The following is a 16,052-nucleotide window of genomic DNA, read 5'->3' as shown; positions in this document are numbered from 1 at the left end:
ACCTAAAATATGAATAAGACAGAGACATTTTTTTTCTAAATCATTACTATTAGAGAAACTGAGATAGGTAGAAGATTCGTATACCCGTCTCGCTTCTTCCTCTATGAGCAATGTCGAATTGGATAAAGAGACACACAATATAATTTATGACACACAATAAAGTTAAAACAATGGTGACTTCGACTTAAAATAACTCGCCCATGCCTGCCTTAAATCATTTTTTCACTAAATATGCACCAAACATTTTTTGATAAAAACAAATAAATATTGAAAATAAAACTATTAAAATATCAAACTAACCAATAATAAAATAATATATGTAATTAGTATCACATAAATTACTATGTTATTAGATTTAATTATACAATCTATCTATATGAACATGTCAGTATAGTACTTAGTTCAACAATACCAAGATCAAACCACTAATGTTTGGGTATTGATAGATATCGAACGATACGACACAATAACCTGCATCCATTTTAATAATAATAATTAGATTGTCTGTATCGATGTCTAATAACTAGTAATTATTATTATCAAAAGCCTTTTACTAATTGATTATATTCATTATAATTATTATTATAAGATGAAAACTGTAATACAATCATTATTTATTGACCATATTCACATTTTATCGTCAAATACTATTAATTAAAATATAAAATTGATTGCTTATTTAATTCGACAATGTCGATATTATTTTTCGATATAAATATTGTTTAAGGTATAGTTGCTCTGCGATTGAAATAAAAAGTCTATGTGGTTGAAAACTTCTTATTTTGAATTTTTTGTGCAAAACTACTTTTTTTAGTCGCATGTCGCTAGAAATATTTTAACAATTATGTAAATTACGAGTACTAGGGCAATTTTAAATAAAAAGCTTAAGTTTTTTTATGTGAAGTTGGACTAAGTCTAAATCAATTCTGAAAATTTTAAGGGGGAGGTAGCCCGTTTATCGGAGGGTATTCCGATAATTTAAATAAATAGATGACGTCAAAAGTAGGCATGTTGGACATTGGTCTTATGGGAACACGGTAGATGGATGATATGCTTTCATAGATTTCTCTAAAACTAGTCGGTGAAAATTTAAAAATAACTATTTTAGTTGAAACCTTAAAAAAAGATAAGATATTTAAAAACTTATTTAAAATGTGCCAGACTAATTAAGGATGTATGAGCACGGTAGTGGGGACATAAATTTAAAAAAAAAAATATATTTTTTCTAATTTGATGATGAATTATGATATAACTTGACAATGTAAAACGAAAAGTGACCACAAATATTTTAGGATTTCTGGAGTCTTTACAAAATATCGAAAATTGAAAATTTTGTTTAATTATTTAGCTTTCGATATTTAGAAAACCAAGGCAGATATCGAAAAATTGCATTTTTATTTTTCGTCTGCAGTCCTAAAGTTATAGCAAAATTCATCATCAAAGTTGAAAATAAGGTAGAAATAATTCAACCTTAAATCTAAAATTGCCTTCTCGACCTGCTCGTTCGACCATAAGTTGTTTAAAAAATAATTTACATAATTTAGTTAAAAATACAATTTATTATTATTCACTTTAAAATAAAATTTATATAATTTTCTTAAATGTTTTTTTGAGTATTTTAAAATGAAAAATTGATAGATTTTTATTTTACATCGGTTCCATAATAGAACACTTCACCCCACCTTATATTTTCTTGCAACTCCCATATTTGTTATTGAATTTTTTTTGATAAAATTATTCGGCATGCAATGGACAAAACTTTTTATTAGCATATTTGGTAATAAAATAGTGTTATTATACCTTCTATTATGTTATTCCTAAAAAATATGGAGCATGAAAAAATACTTTATCATCGATAAAAGTTCTCCAGAGAAATATTAACTTGTCATATTTCTCTTCTATAAATATTCAAAACACGTTTCATTTGAAAGGATATGTAACCGACATTATTTTGGTGCATCAAAAATATGAATACGCTTCTTTTTGAATACCTCTATATAAAGTATTGAGCTTTGTTTGGTTTACGATTAAGATTTCGTAAGCTTTTCTTTTTTTTCAAGCTTAGTGGATACGCTGTTTATAAAAATTAGTGCGAAATATTGAAAAATTGATAAAATTATATGACCTTTGAGACAAAGTTTATATAATTATGGGTATAGAAATGTTTTATTTTCGAAATATAATCTGGTAAAATACATTTATTACGAATAACCGTGTATTAAACATTTATATAGATTTAATTGACTTAAATATGGAAAGCAGTTCGAATGAACCAATAGATTCGCGTCAATGAATAGAACCAACATTGTTTATTCTGTAGATAGAAGTCATATTCTCATAGTTTCTTATAATTCACTTTGTAGACGAAAACTTTTTGAAATTATTTACTGGCATTTGTCGTTTTTTTTTCTGGTCGTATAAAAAAAGTTTTTTTTTTTATTACGAGAGTTTCACATCTTGAATAATAAATATTTTAACAATGCATTCATGTCTTATTTTGACCATTGTAGCTGTTGCAGCGTTCTTCAATGTTTTCTTAAGCACAGTGTCAGTGAAGGCTTTTACACACTGATGCTATTTTAAGGGATGTATTCATCGAAAAAGGAATAAAACTATTAAGATAATTTCTGAGAATTTTAACAGATAATTTGCAATGATTATAAATGCTATTGATTTTCCGAAAACAAAGTTAAAGATACTGTTAAACATGTCAAGAAGTCTCAATTAAATTTTTTAACAGATTGTCTGAAAATTATTATTTCAGAAAATAACACTTGTCAACATTAGTTTTGTCCCAGAAACATGATTTTACTTGAAAATACTGAATACGAATCTGAGCGCAAAATTGCTGCGACACATCACGTTTTCGAGAAAACCATCTCTTAATATGAAAAAAACTTGCTTTTCCTTTAAATTCGGAGTCATGTTTCACCAGTGAATAATTTTTTTTTACAACATTTACGCCATCAGAAAATACCATTCATTTTTCTTCAAAAACCATTTTGAAGGAAATCTTTTTCCAGGAAATAGAAAAAATAGGTAATACATAAATTAGTAGAATTATTTAATTATACCTAATTACTACTAATAAAATTGTTTTTCAGCTTTGCAGTGACATTTTGGGACTTTTTCCAACCGTTGAACTGTTAATAACTTGAAAACGGTGCCTTAAGTATAGGATAGCTTTACCTATCCTAACCGAACCATAGCTTTAGGATACTTGGTTCATAAAATTTACAATTTAACTGTTTCTGTGGAGTGGGGATGGATTTTGAAGTAAAGATGTTATTTACTTATAGATATAGGCACCAAAAAGAAATATTTATATTATACTAAATATAGGCAATACTATTACATACATGATTAAATCATTGTGTGAGATCTCAAATTAATAATGAAACGATTTCGAAGTATTTCCAGGGAGAAGCGCTAAAAGCGGTTCTGCACGTAACGAATAGCATTGTTGCTTCTTTAGCTGTGATGCCTCTACTAGAATAAAATTGTTTTTTAAAGTTCATTAGTGTGAATTAGCCTTTAAACATACTTGTATATGAATCTTGTTTGTCATTTTAATAGTCTCCTAAAAATAACGAACAAACATATGCAAGTAAACATTTATGTTTTCATCGTATTTTATAAAATTCACTAATCTCGTTTTAAGTGCAGACACAAACCATGTAAATATGTCTAGAATATTTCACTAGATGGCACGTGTAGTTATTATTGTACAATCAAATTAAGTGAACATTTTATTATGTATTGTTGGGGGTTGGCTACTCTTTGGAGTTTGGAATGTATGGTTGATGATACAGTTTTTGGGATGGATTTAGTGTCATAATGCTATTTAATGCTTTTACTATTATGTAAACACATTTAGTGGACATGTAATAATGCTTTATGCATCATTTTATGTTCTTATTGTGGTTTGTTTGTCTTTTCTTTGTCTGTTTTCGACAATTTTTACATTGAAAGTAAAATATTTTGTCAGATACAAGGCTTAAGGAATAAACTATAGCGTTTCATCTTTCGGTATGATATTGCCACATTATAGATCTTTTTAGAACGGTAATTTAAAATCTTTATTTTAGAAGTTTCTATACCATACAGTATTGTAAACAACGCAATAGTTAGGGATCTTACGCCAATATTATATACAGCATTATCAGATAGTTTTTGAATATCTGTCTTTATACCTTACCAGCATTAATAAACGCCATGTATTTCTTAACGTAAACAATAATCTAGCTTACAGATCTACGAATCCTGGTATATCGGTGTACAATTCTTTGGATGATTTTGTATATGATTGCTTGTTTTTGCAATGGAAATTCCAAATCGTATCAGATATTGCGATGTTATTCGAAATTTATTTTATTTTATTTCTCCAGTAGGTTTTAGGTGTGTCTTGCACGTACCTAATGTAATTTGTATTAATTAAAAACAATTATTGTAGTGCTAATATGTACACTTTACGCTTGGGATTCAGTTATTACATCATTCTGACATGTTATCAGTTTAACAAGTTTTAGAATACGTAGTTATATTTTTTTTATAATATAAATACAAAATTTTATAAATATTTATAAGAAATAATTTATAAGAAACATGTAATCTTAAAATAATTTTTATTCTTAACAAAAATAGTTAACTACTAATAGCATAACCCTTCATCCACGCTTTCGCCAAAGTAAGTCAAAATCAAACACCTTCTACCACACTCTCGCCTCTCTCGCCAAGTATCTCATTGCTATGGCTGCTGCCGTATAAAAACGTTTATTAAGAAATTAACCGTTATCAATAACAAGGTTTTGTACAACCATCAATAGCAACTAAATGGAAAAAAAAAAATAAAGCACTAAAATTGAGTCAACTGCGGTCTCGTGAGCAGTAAAACGAATCGGAATGTGGTTTGTTGCATTCAAATTTTGGATTGTTTTGAACCACTGAACTCGAATAACACAATAAAAATGGCTTCCGAGGTACTTGGTGCTCAGGGTGGGCAGTACACACTTCGTCTCTTGGAGTTTTTCTAGAATATATAAGAAATTTCATCGAAACTCTGGGGGTTTCGAGGCCGCTGAACACGAGTATCACTACGAAAATGGATTACTCCCAGGTACCTGATATCCAGGAAGATAGGAGATGCCCAGGGGCGAAATATGTTATATATTCTCTTTTAAATCCCCCCCCCCCCAGGCGCAACAGGTAACCAGGGGGACATTTTTGGTTTGAAATTCGATTTCAGCGACCCCAAAAATCCTCGAGTAACATAACTAAGCTCATTTCCATCGATATTTAGTTTCCAGTTTCTTGTTGCATTTATTCACAAAATTTGTTGACGTCCTCACGAATCGAATGCAAGAAACCGCAATCCGATTCGTCTTATTACTTACGAGATCGGCAGTTCTTTGCTTTATTTCTTTTATTAAAACTACGCAAGTAATCAAGAGAATGCGGAGAAGAAACTCGCCCGTACTCATCTAGGTGCTTCGTACTGTCTTTGACTCGGGTACAAAAACGAGCTTTTTTTTACCGAAGTCTGAGGCTTTGCTCATTATTATTTTTCTGACACAGAACTATTCACATTCACATCACACTTCGAAATTAAAGTTTCTGAAAAGTAAATAAAATGATTCTAGAATTTAATTTTAACGTGCAGGTGTTCATAATTTTTCTTCTTATTGTTATAAAATTTGACTATTATAATAAAAAGTGTCGTTGAAAACCATTTATAAAACTATAAAAAAACTATACAATGTTTGTGCAGAGAATGTGCAATAAAAATCATATAATGAAAATGACTGCATAAAATTTAATATGATTCTCATTTCTTTTCATACAAAGAGTTCTCTTTAAAAGTATGAAAAGTTTAGTTAAAAAGTTGCTGGCTTTGGAGAAAGTAATTCAATTGTGATGGTCTTTAAATAAGAAATAGAGAGAAATAGTGAAGGGCTTTCTTTATATATGCATTTTTCACCGAAATGTCTCCCAAAACGATAGGAATAGAATATCAATTGACAGTCGATTCTAGTAAATAATGTATTATGTTATTTAGTTTCACTTTTGTAAATTTGAAAAAAAGTCAGTTTTAGCAGCCGTTCTCTTAACCACAAGTCCATTTTTGCTGCTGATCTTTAATTCGAATCATTAGAGAGTGTTTAATCTTCCACACGAACTCCGTAGAGAGAGTAGAAGTTACCGCAACTAAAATTTTTGGTAAGGGTATATAAAACTGTATGATTGGCTATAGCTCCTATATTAACACGGACACCAAAATTAAAAATGGCATCATTGTCTTTACTCTTTCTTGCACCACAACTCTAAAAGAGGGAAATCAGGAGCGACGTCTTACGTGCTAAATTAGGGCTAGCTGGTCGTTTCATTTTTGCCCTTAATTCTAGTACGATTCAATATTAGATCAGGCAGTGGTTTACAAATGCGAAAGGGTCCGTTTCTTGAAGAAATGAATAAATGATGAATGATTAATATCAGGTATTTCGTATTCCTTAAGAATTTTAAGACTATTTTAAAAGCTTTTATTCAACTTCACTTGTATATATGTCCTGGAATTTTGAAAGTAAAATTTGTACCACTTTCCGATTTTCGATTGAGCTCTAATTTTGAATGCATTGTAAGTCGAATCACAATGTATTTTTATGATATGAGCTGCATATTCCCATCGCTTCCACTATATTTTATAGATATACGTTTTTTTGTTTTAAATAAAAATTTTAAGCTTTTATTGTACTAAAAAGTATAAAATAATTTTTCTTCTGAGTCACTCATACATGACTATTTGTAATAGCTTCTTGAAGCACTCCGAATCATTACACGTCCTGTATTTAAATAGTTGAGCAGGGTCTTGTGTTCCATAAAAACCAGCTATGACAAATAATGTGAATGAATATTGCTGATATCTAAAGAGGAAAACGTACTGAAAATTACCTGTGAAAAGTTTTTATACATCATTTAGGATAAGAACAAAAATATAATGTTCTACTTTGTATTTAGGTTAATATTTATTCGTTACATCTTTTTGTGCAATTTATATTTTAAGTTAAGGGACAATAACCTCATTGTTTTGATGATATGAAAGCTTTTTAAATTTTATCATATTTAAATTTTTCCTCATTTAAATAAAATTTTGAATCATTGCATGTAAATTTGTACTTGGAAATGTTAATTTTTATGTCTGTTGATATTCTGCATGGTAAACAATCACCTTATTTCATTTCTGTTTATTTTCAATGATTAAATTCATTCGATTTTTTTTGAAACAATTTTAATTTAAGCCTTTTTAACATGTATTAAGTAAATTTTTATCTTTTACAGTTTCGCGGGGAAAAACATTTTTCTCTTCTGTCTCGACTCCTAAAGGTGAGTTTAACTTTTTGATATTTTTTGTCCAATTTTTTTGATATTAATGCTCGTTTTCTGTGCTTTAAAATTTTAATAATAACATTCTCGCGTATATTTCATTAAATCTAAAAATATTTTGAAATGCTTTTGACTATCGCGCCATTCTAAGTACATTCTGTGAATTACAACAATTTACAATAATGTAAATTGTACAAAAAATAATTGATGATTGAGCTTCAAAAAAGTTTTCATCGTGAAGAAAATTTATCACAGATTCTGTTTAGGCAAAGAAAACTTTACCTTACGACGCTTTCCAAAGAGAAAACATAAACAACTTTGGTTTTTGACGCTTTTACGATATCTTTAGAGCATTTTATTACATTTACGTCATACAAATTGCCTAGTTTACGATATTGTTAGAGCATTTTATTAAATTTAGTAGTTGACTAGTCACGTGACAGCCGTACTACTTTAAACAATTTAAGAACTGAAATTTACGTTATTTACTACAACCATTATCTTAACACCCCCTCTTCTTTATAATACCGTTTTATATTCGGTTGGGTGGCCCCCACCCTTAACGCAAGACTTATTGTTAATGATATTTGATTAAAATAAATTTGTAAAAACTGACAAAATACAAGTGCTTTGGTAAGTATACATACCAGATGTCCTCTATCAAAACTTTTACTGATTGAGATCTTCATTTTTCTAATTAATTGAGTCTTATACAAGTGAAAAACTTGTGAAGAAGTTTCTAGTGAAAAGGGGGTTCTGTAAGAATGGCACTTTTTTAATTACATTACTCAAAAATTTGTTAGCTGTGCCTCAAAATTGTAATTGACAGTCAAAAATTATGAAGTTACCGTAAACTATGTTATTCTGCTAAGATACTTCACAAAATGGAGATGTCTGGAAAAATTTAATTTTTTCGTTGTCTTGTACTCGAGTGTTTAGGTCAAAATTTGTACAACTGTCATTTGTATTATGTTCTAATTATAATAAATAACAAAAATGTTTAGAGCTGCTGGCGCAATTAAAAATTTGTCTTGTCTCCTGCCTAAATATGCGCAACGCTGTTCCTTTTTTTAATAGCGCCTAAGCCATTTGTATCGCGCTGTCTAAAAACTATGTTTACACGAAGTTTTGACTGAAAAATTCATGGAAGAATTTAGAATGTTTTATCTGACCATAAAATATTTTGGTTTTTATGAAATTTCATGATTTATGCCTCATTTTCAAGCGTATCGTACTGGCTTTTAACATTAAATAGACACGCTCTAAAAATGTACCCCTTGAGAAAAAACAGGTTAAAGAAATAATTTTAACATTTAAGGTGGTTTTCTATATTTAATTTTTATATGGTAGGTTGCCTATGTTTAAATAGTGCACTACATCATACAGCAGTGGTATGTACGTATAGATATGCTTAGCACACTCAAATATGTATTAATTTTAACATGCTTTTAACTCAACTGTCCATTTATCACGTATTCTGTATGATAGTAGCATGATAATAAACATCTGTAATTCTGTATATAATAGACATCTCTCTTACACTACTTATACTCTAAATATAATTGTTTCTGTTATACAAAGAATTTAAATAACTTTGAGTGAATAGTTTTGGTTTTTTTTAAACTCACATGCACAAATTCATGAATGTTCAGTTAGTTTTTTTGAAAATATCTTAAATCTAGTTTTTTTCTAGAATTAAAAAACTTGTTAAAAACACAACAAAACACAACCTTTCCTATGCTCTACATGTTAATTATCCGAACTTTAATTGTATTTAACTCGAGTTAGAGACGGTCAATCGACTTCTAATTTTTTTGGTTAATGTATTATTATATTCCTAATAAGTATACACAAATTTTTAATTTTCTGTCGATATGCCCATAGCAAGGCAATCTTAATTTTGTTCATTACATAATTTGTATATCATATCTGTAATAAAATTGCCTTTAAATAAAAATTAAGTAAATAACTATCCATATTACATTATTTATCTACTCTGTTTTTTGCTATGGGCTGAACTAGTTTATAAATACCAAGATATTAAAATATTTTGGGTTTTATAAAATGATTTTAGCCGTAGCATACTTAGTGAGACATCCTATAAGGAACGAACATCTTCCCGTGGGAGAAAATGGAAACAGAACATATTATTGAAATAACTTTGTTGTTTAAAATGTAAATAGAATATAAACATTATTATTCATTCAATTTTCATACTTTTAAAAGTCACCTTTACTAAACACCTCCGCCTGTTTCACTACCTACGCATAAATTAAAATTCAATGAGGTACCTATTTTCTCATTCCTACAGGACTTTACAAGGTATACATACAGCTTGTGATACCTAGTATTTATCTATCTATTCATTTTGTGTGATGTTATGTGAAATGATCTGAATGTAATGTAATTAAACAATTTTCGTGTACATAAATAATTTACATTTGGAATCAAATTTTCATTGAAAATTATATTACTTTTTTACCTCCATCTTCAAAATTTTTATTACTTCTCAATTTTTTCCACAATTTTAGAAGTGCAAGGTTATCCAAGAAGATGTTACCACTTAAATGGTAGTTAAAGAATTTTAATTTTAATATGGCTGAGTGACTCTATATGAGAAAAGGAAGGTGAATGTTTTTTCCTTTCAAGCTATTGCTACCTTCCATCTTTTTCCTAAATTTAGTTGAGTGCCCATTTTTAGTTGCTAGCAATAGCAATTTAAAAATTGTATATTTCATATTAATGGTAACATCTTATTGAACAATCCTGTATAAGTAGTTAGATGTTTTTGTTTTGCTCAAAAGGTTAGTTTTTAATTGAAACATTTCCCGATTATTTTTGCTTACCCTTTTGTATTTATGCATCTTTTAATGCAAGCTGAATTTTTCTCATGCTGAATGCATGTTTGACCATTAAAAGTTTCCCAATATCAAAAAATGAGCTCATAATGAAAAGTGCCCAAAACAATGTACTCTAGTAGCTTTCCCGGAAATTCTTTGTTTTAATCTATATATGGAAGTTCTACGATCTTTTCATACAAGTTTTTTTTTTGGGTTTATAAATTATTTATAAAATTTATTTGACACCAAAAAATTTTATGAATATATTCTATTCCGTTCACGTAAAACATTTGGAAAGAGATATTGATGAAATATTTTTAGGATAATTTATAATTTAGTCACATTCAATAATTTTGTGTGTAGATAATTTATGGGAATTATTGAATTTTTATCGTTCGAATGTAGGGTAAAACAGACAATTTAAGGCAATCATTCCAAAATAGTTGAATAATACTTTATGTGTTTTATTTAAGGATGTTCCAGCATGGTATTTGCAGTTTCTATGTTAAAGCAATGGTACAATTTTTTTTCGACAGAATTTAACGAAAAATTAAATTTAAGAATTTAATAATGCTTACTATTAATTCCCAAAGTTTCAGAAATTTTGACCGTTTAAAATGGGAAATAATTATGCCAACGTCCCAATTTCGATCAATTTACGTCAAAATTAATATCTCGAAAGTGAAAATTAATTTCTAAATTTTTTTTTTAGAATTGTATTGTATAAACATTTTTTTCTACTTTTTCTTCAAAATATAATAATATCATAGAAAATAGTTGGAGAGACCGGACATTTTACATGCTTTAAATGGGACATGAACCTCAAAATCGCGAACTTTGTCTTTAAATATCTCGCGATCTAAACGGTCAAAAATTATGAAATTTTAGGAATTCATAAATAAAGCTATTATAAACCCGAGAAAAAAAATTCGGTCAAATCTGTCGAAAAGTGATTTCATGCTGGTACTACCTTAAAAAAAAAGTGTCTCCAAAAATAAAAAAATTTAAAAAAAAAGTAAAATTTTCTGAATTACTACTTACTTTCTATTTGGTAATGTATTTTCAGGAATCCAGGGAAATTTATGATGATTTGAGGTGATTAACCACAATTAAAAATTATGTGCACACTGTACATTCTCGTGAAAAACGAAAACGCTTGACAAAAAAAATGTTCGTAAAAGATCGTGTAATGTCATAATGTTAATTTATAATTGGATACAGTGTTAGACTATTCAGTTAGCATTATTACGTCACACGATGTTTTACGAACATTTTTTTTGTCGGCCGTTTTCGTTTCTCTTTTGAAATGTTCTTTGAAAAAGTCGTTGTCTGTTACTTTAAAATTATCATGAAAAAATAAAAAATAAAAACTTATTTTTTTGTTGTTGTTGTTAAACTTATATTTAATATTTCCATTTTTATCAAAAAAAAAATTGGTCCAAAATCTCAATTTATATCTCGTTTTTGGTTTCAAAAACCTTTTTCATGAAAAATTCAAAGTTAAATATGTTTTAACAATCTTGATTAGTAAAGAATACACTTTTAAGCTATTTCCATCGTGCCACGGGCATCCTGTATAATTTTTATGTTGAAATAAAATTATATTCACCTCGAAAAATATCAATAAACATTTTTTTAATGTGTCAATAACAACAAAGTTCATAGCGAGACATGACAACTGTGCAAATTTGATGATTATATACCTAGTCACAGTAGAACTAAATGTCAAAGGTTAAAGTAATCACCTGTGTGATAATGTACGCGATCCTATTACTGTATAACCTTCTTCGTATCAACAATGTAGTAAAGTCTAGTACTTCGTGTAGTGACTGAGTGATCTATTAAAAAAACTTGTACATGAAGTAATAAAAGTTGACATTTTATTTTTTAGAGTGTATCTGTATGTAGTTGTAGAATGAATTTTATTACTTGAAAGGATAATAAACGCATTTTATTAGTGAAAACTTTACAATCGTTGATATTGCAACATGTATACTTGTTTATGTATAGTCAATGTAATAATGTTTATTTATTTATTTATTATAAATATACATTGTAGCTCTGTAGTTGGTATTCGTTGGTTAAATAATGAAACAACCATCTCTACTGAATTGGGTTTCAGGTAGTTTCTTAAAGAATTTTTACTATACAATTAACGTATCTGTTTGTTTGAGTAACACGTAAAAACTTTTAGATCTTAGATTTTTTTTGGGTTAAAAAGACACAAATTTTATCACTAATATAAGACCCGTTTAAAATGTCTCCACACAATTACCAATTTAAATGTCCCGGTAATGTACTTTATTTCGTAAACTACGATATACGCCAATAGATTGCAGGAAGAGTCATATTTTGTAGTTTATATTTCAGTTTTTCCTGAAAACACGGATAAACAGACGTTTTCTAAAAATGAAATAGTTTTAGATTGGAATGTGACCGAGTTGTTCGATGTTAACGTTAGTTCCAATATCGTTTTTGATTGTAGATACAGAAAATTCATTGTAATATGTAATAGGTTTCCTTGCTTTGATTACTTTTGTACAAGTAAATGGTTTTGACATTCTCATAAAATTTTCGATTATATCCCGCTCCTCGAGCTTTATTTCTTTGGGCACGTTCTCCACATGATGTTTTTTGACTGATTCTATGAAAATTCCCTTTAAAATTCCTCGTAAAGAAACCACTTTGGTAACATTCTAACATTCTTTTTTACCAAACTACTTTGGTAACATTCCAAAAGTATATTTTTCCTTAAGAGATTTAATATGTAGTATGGTAAAAAAGTGATGTTTCTTTACGGGTATTTATAAAGAGAAAAGGGGATCGGAGTAAATTATTTTTATTACTTTAGATGAGGAATTCTCGACGAATAGAAAAGTGAAGTTAGTTTTTAAAAATCTTTACTAATATGCAAGATGAACGTTTAAAATTCCTAATTAAACATAGAAGAATATACCCACTAGTGACGTCATACGTGGATATCGTCATAGATATGACATATGAAACTTTGTTTAGCTAAAAAGAGATGGGCAACCTTTGAATGCTTTGATTGCTTATAACTTCTTCGTTTTTTTATCAATTCTAATTTCACTTTCAAATTTTGTCATGGTATCAAGTCTAGTTTTTCATTTTTATGGATAATATGGCAAATTCGGCATCAGGATTATAGTATACCTACTAACCAAAAATAAGTGCTGATATTTCTATACAGTTTGGTGGTATTTGTATTAAACCTGTAGAATATATTTATTTGAAAAATATATACAATAGCGTAGCGTATGTAACTACTAATATATTAAATAGTAAATATATAAACTTTTTATTTATTGTGTAGTTATTATATTTGTATTTTTATGTAAACATTAAAACGAAATAATAGTACAATGTATACAAATTGTGTACAAAAACTTATAATTTTTATTATGCACAAAATAAAAATGTAAATAAAAAATGATAATATTATTACAAGATAATTAGCATGCAAAAGTGAACTTAATAACTAAATAAATAAAATCATGCTTAATTCTTAAGGGAACTTGAGTTCTTTTGAAATAATGATATTTTCCGAAATATCTTTTATTTGTTGAGATATCAAAATGATTTGTTGAGATATATTTTGATATGGGCAGAAACCATGGATGTACAGAGTAACTTTGCACTCCACAGTAAAAACAATTTAGACAGTGATGAATATTAGTGCTTGTATTTGAAAATTTTTCAAGGAATATTTTTGCGTTTTTTGCTTTGAATTGGTTTAAAAAAAATGTAACCACCCATTTGACGCTCTTATATAATCGCATGAGGATTTACAAATTTTCAACTATTCATGTTTTATAGTTTTTAAGAAAATGGAAACTGATGTTTTTCCCTAATTTGGAACTTCACGGGAAAACAAAGATATTTATTTAAAAAATATTTCCATGCAAAGGTATAAAAGATGGACCTTACGGGCCCATGATCCAATTTAGCTGTATTGGTCGTTTGTAGCATCTATATTTCAAAGTGTTGGGCCTAAACTGAGTATACTTTGATATATTTTATATATATGATTCAGTCAAATTATATATGAAAAGGGGGTGAATCTTGCATCAAATCAGTTACAAAGACCACTAGTTAAATTTACCTGCAAATTCTTTAATTACCTATCTTTTATAGTTTTGTAGAAAATGGACATCAAAATTTTTTCCCACTTTGCGTCTTCACGGGTAAACAGTGATGTTTACGAAAAAATGTTTCGAACAAAAGTTGTTTATTTTTTTAAGGAACAGTTTTATATTTAAATTTTTCTTTTGTTTTATCTCTTAACGGTTTACAAGATGAAATTTTGCGAAAAATCGTATAACTTGAAAAAATAAACAAACTTTGAAAAGCTGTATCTCCGAAATTGTCGGTCCTGTAAAAACCGGCTTGATCTAAAATTATTGCAAATTTAAAAATTAATGCTGTAATTTTTGATCGAAAACCAGTCGTTCCTGGTCTAAATCGGCAAAGACTGAAACAAGGGAAAATTTTTGAATTTTTTCTTATTTTTCGGCATCCGATATTGGATCCGATCGTTTCCCGATGTTGAAAGCTTGGACTTAACATTACCTTTATACTGCAAACAACGTATCAAAAAACAAAAATACCTGATTTGATGCAAGGATCAATATTTAATTTGATTGAATTAACATGCGCCTCAATAATCTTGCACCAATGGTCTTGCTTTTTCATGTTAGCAGAATCAAGATGCCAATCTAGTAAGGCCAAGAATGTTAATAAAATCATCAAATAGTCCTTCATTCTTGTCATGCTCATCATAAAACTAGAAACGTGAATATCAATCTTAAATTTATCAAATTAAATAGAAAACACCATTTGTATACAAAACTTTGTCTATCAATAATGAATCAATACGTTTACCTTCTTATTTCTTTCTTACCCAGTTTTTCTTTAATAATGTAACCACAAAAGAAAACAAAAAAACAAACACATTTGCAAAACTAATATATAAACAAAATTCCCTATCTGATATTCCACCTAAATGTAATCGATTTAACTAATTTAAAACAGAAAACTTTTATAATATTGTTTTTATATTTAGGTGCAGAAATAACTGGGTGCACTCACTCACACACACCAATATACAAACTTTCATTAACTTCAAACTCTATTCAATATGGAACAAAAACTGAAGAAAAGTTTTTTTTTCTCAATCTTGTAGTATTACATATAGGTAAAGAAAATGTATTTTTAAGGATGACATGAAGCATTTTGTACACTTATGTTCATAAAAGTCGGAAAAGACAAAAAACATTCCCGGGCTCGAGTCCTGGTTCGAGTGTATTTTTTTTAATTCTTTTTAATTAAGATTACTAGACAAGATATTTGTCAATATTTAGTTTACGCTGTATGTATCATGTTAAAAATCATTAAGTATAATCGAGAGACCATGATGTAAATAAACATCGTATACATGATTAAAAGAAAACAAAAACAAAAAGTTATTCCTATAGAGGTTATATTTTAAAATAAGATCCAAAACGTTTTAAAAAGGTGCGCATTCCATAAATTGATGAGCGCTGAAACTAGACACAATGGAGTTATGAATGTTCAAAATAAATATTTTTATTAAAAACTCATCATCGAACTTTTTTACGATTGAAAATTTCCGTTACGTTGTTCAAGAAAGTAATATACAAAAATATATTTCAGATCTTGAAGAATTTTATACAAATTCAACTAGTTTTCGAGATAATTCTAGGTTTTCTATACTCTTACACTTCCTCTGACATATTTCTATTTTTTTCTCTTGTCGAATGAACGGCAACGTGCAACCGATCATTAAAAGGAATT

General features: G+C 28.4%; 2 protein-coding genes across 2 annotated transcripts in view; both read left to right on the top strand.

Annotated features, from left to right (window-relative positions):
* The window catches only part of LOC123294475 (neurocalcin homolog), a 356,610-nt gene that overhangs the window by 39,740 nt on the left and 300,818 nt on the right, over positions 1–16,052 (top strand). The gene's annotated exons all lie outside the window — the stretch shown is intronic.
* LOC123294476 (neuronal calcium sensor 2) overlaps positions 1–16,052 on the top strand; it is a 331,531-nt gene that overhangs the window by 22,562 nt on the left and 292,917 nt on the right. Inside the window, exon 2 of the mRNA XM_044875521.1 lies at positions 7,333–7,377. The gene's annotated coding sequence lies outside the window, so the exon portion shown is untranslated. The remainder of the gene's footprint in view (positions 1–7,332; positions 7,378–16,052) is intronic.

The sequence above is a fragment of the Chrysoperla carnea genome, chromosome 3, assembly GCF_905475395.1.
Source record: "Chrysoperla carnea chromosome 3, inChrCarn1.1, whole genome shotgun sequence".
NCBI classification, from domain to species: domain Eukaryota; kingdom Metazoa; phylum Arthropoda; class Insecta; order Neuroptera; family Chrysopidae; genus Chrysoperla; species Chrysoperla carnea.
This window is presented reverse-complemented; position numbering and strand designations above follow the sequence as displayed.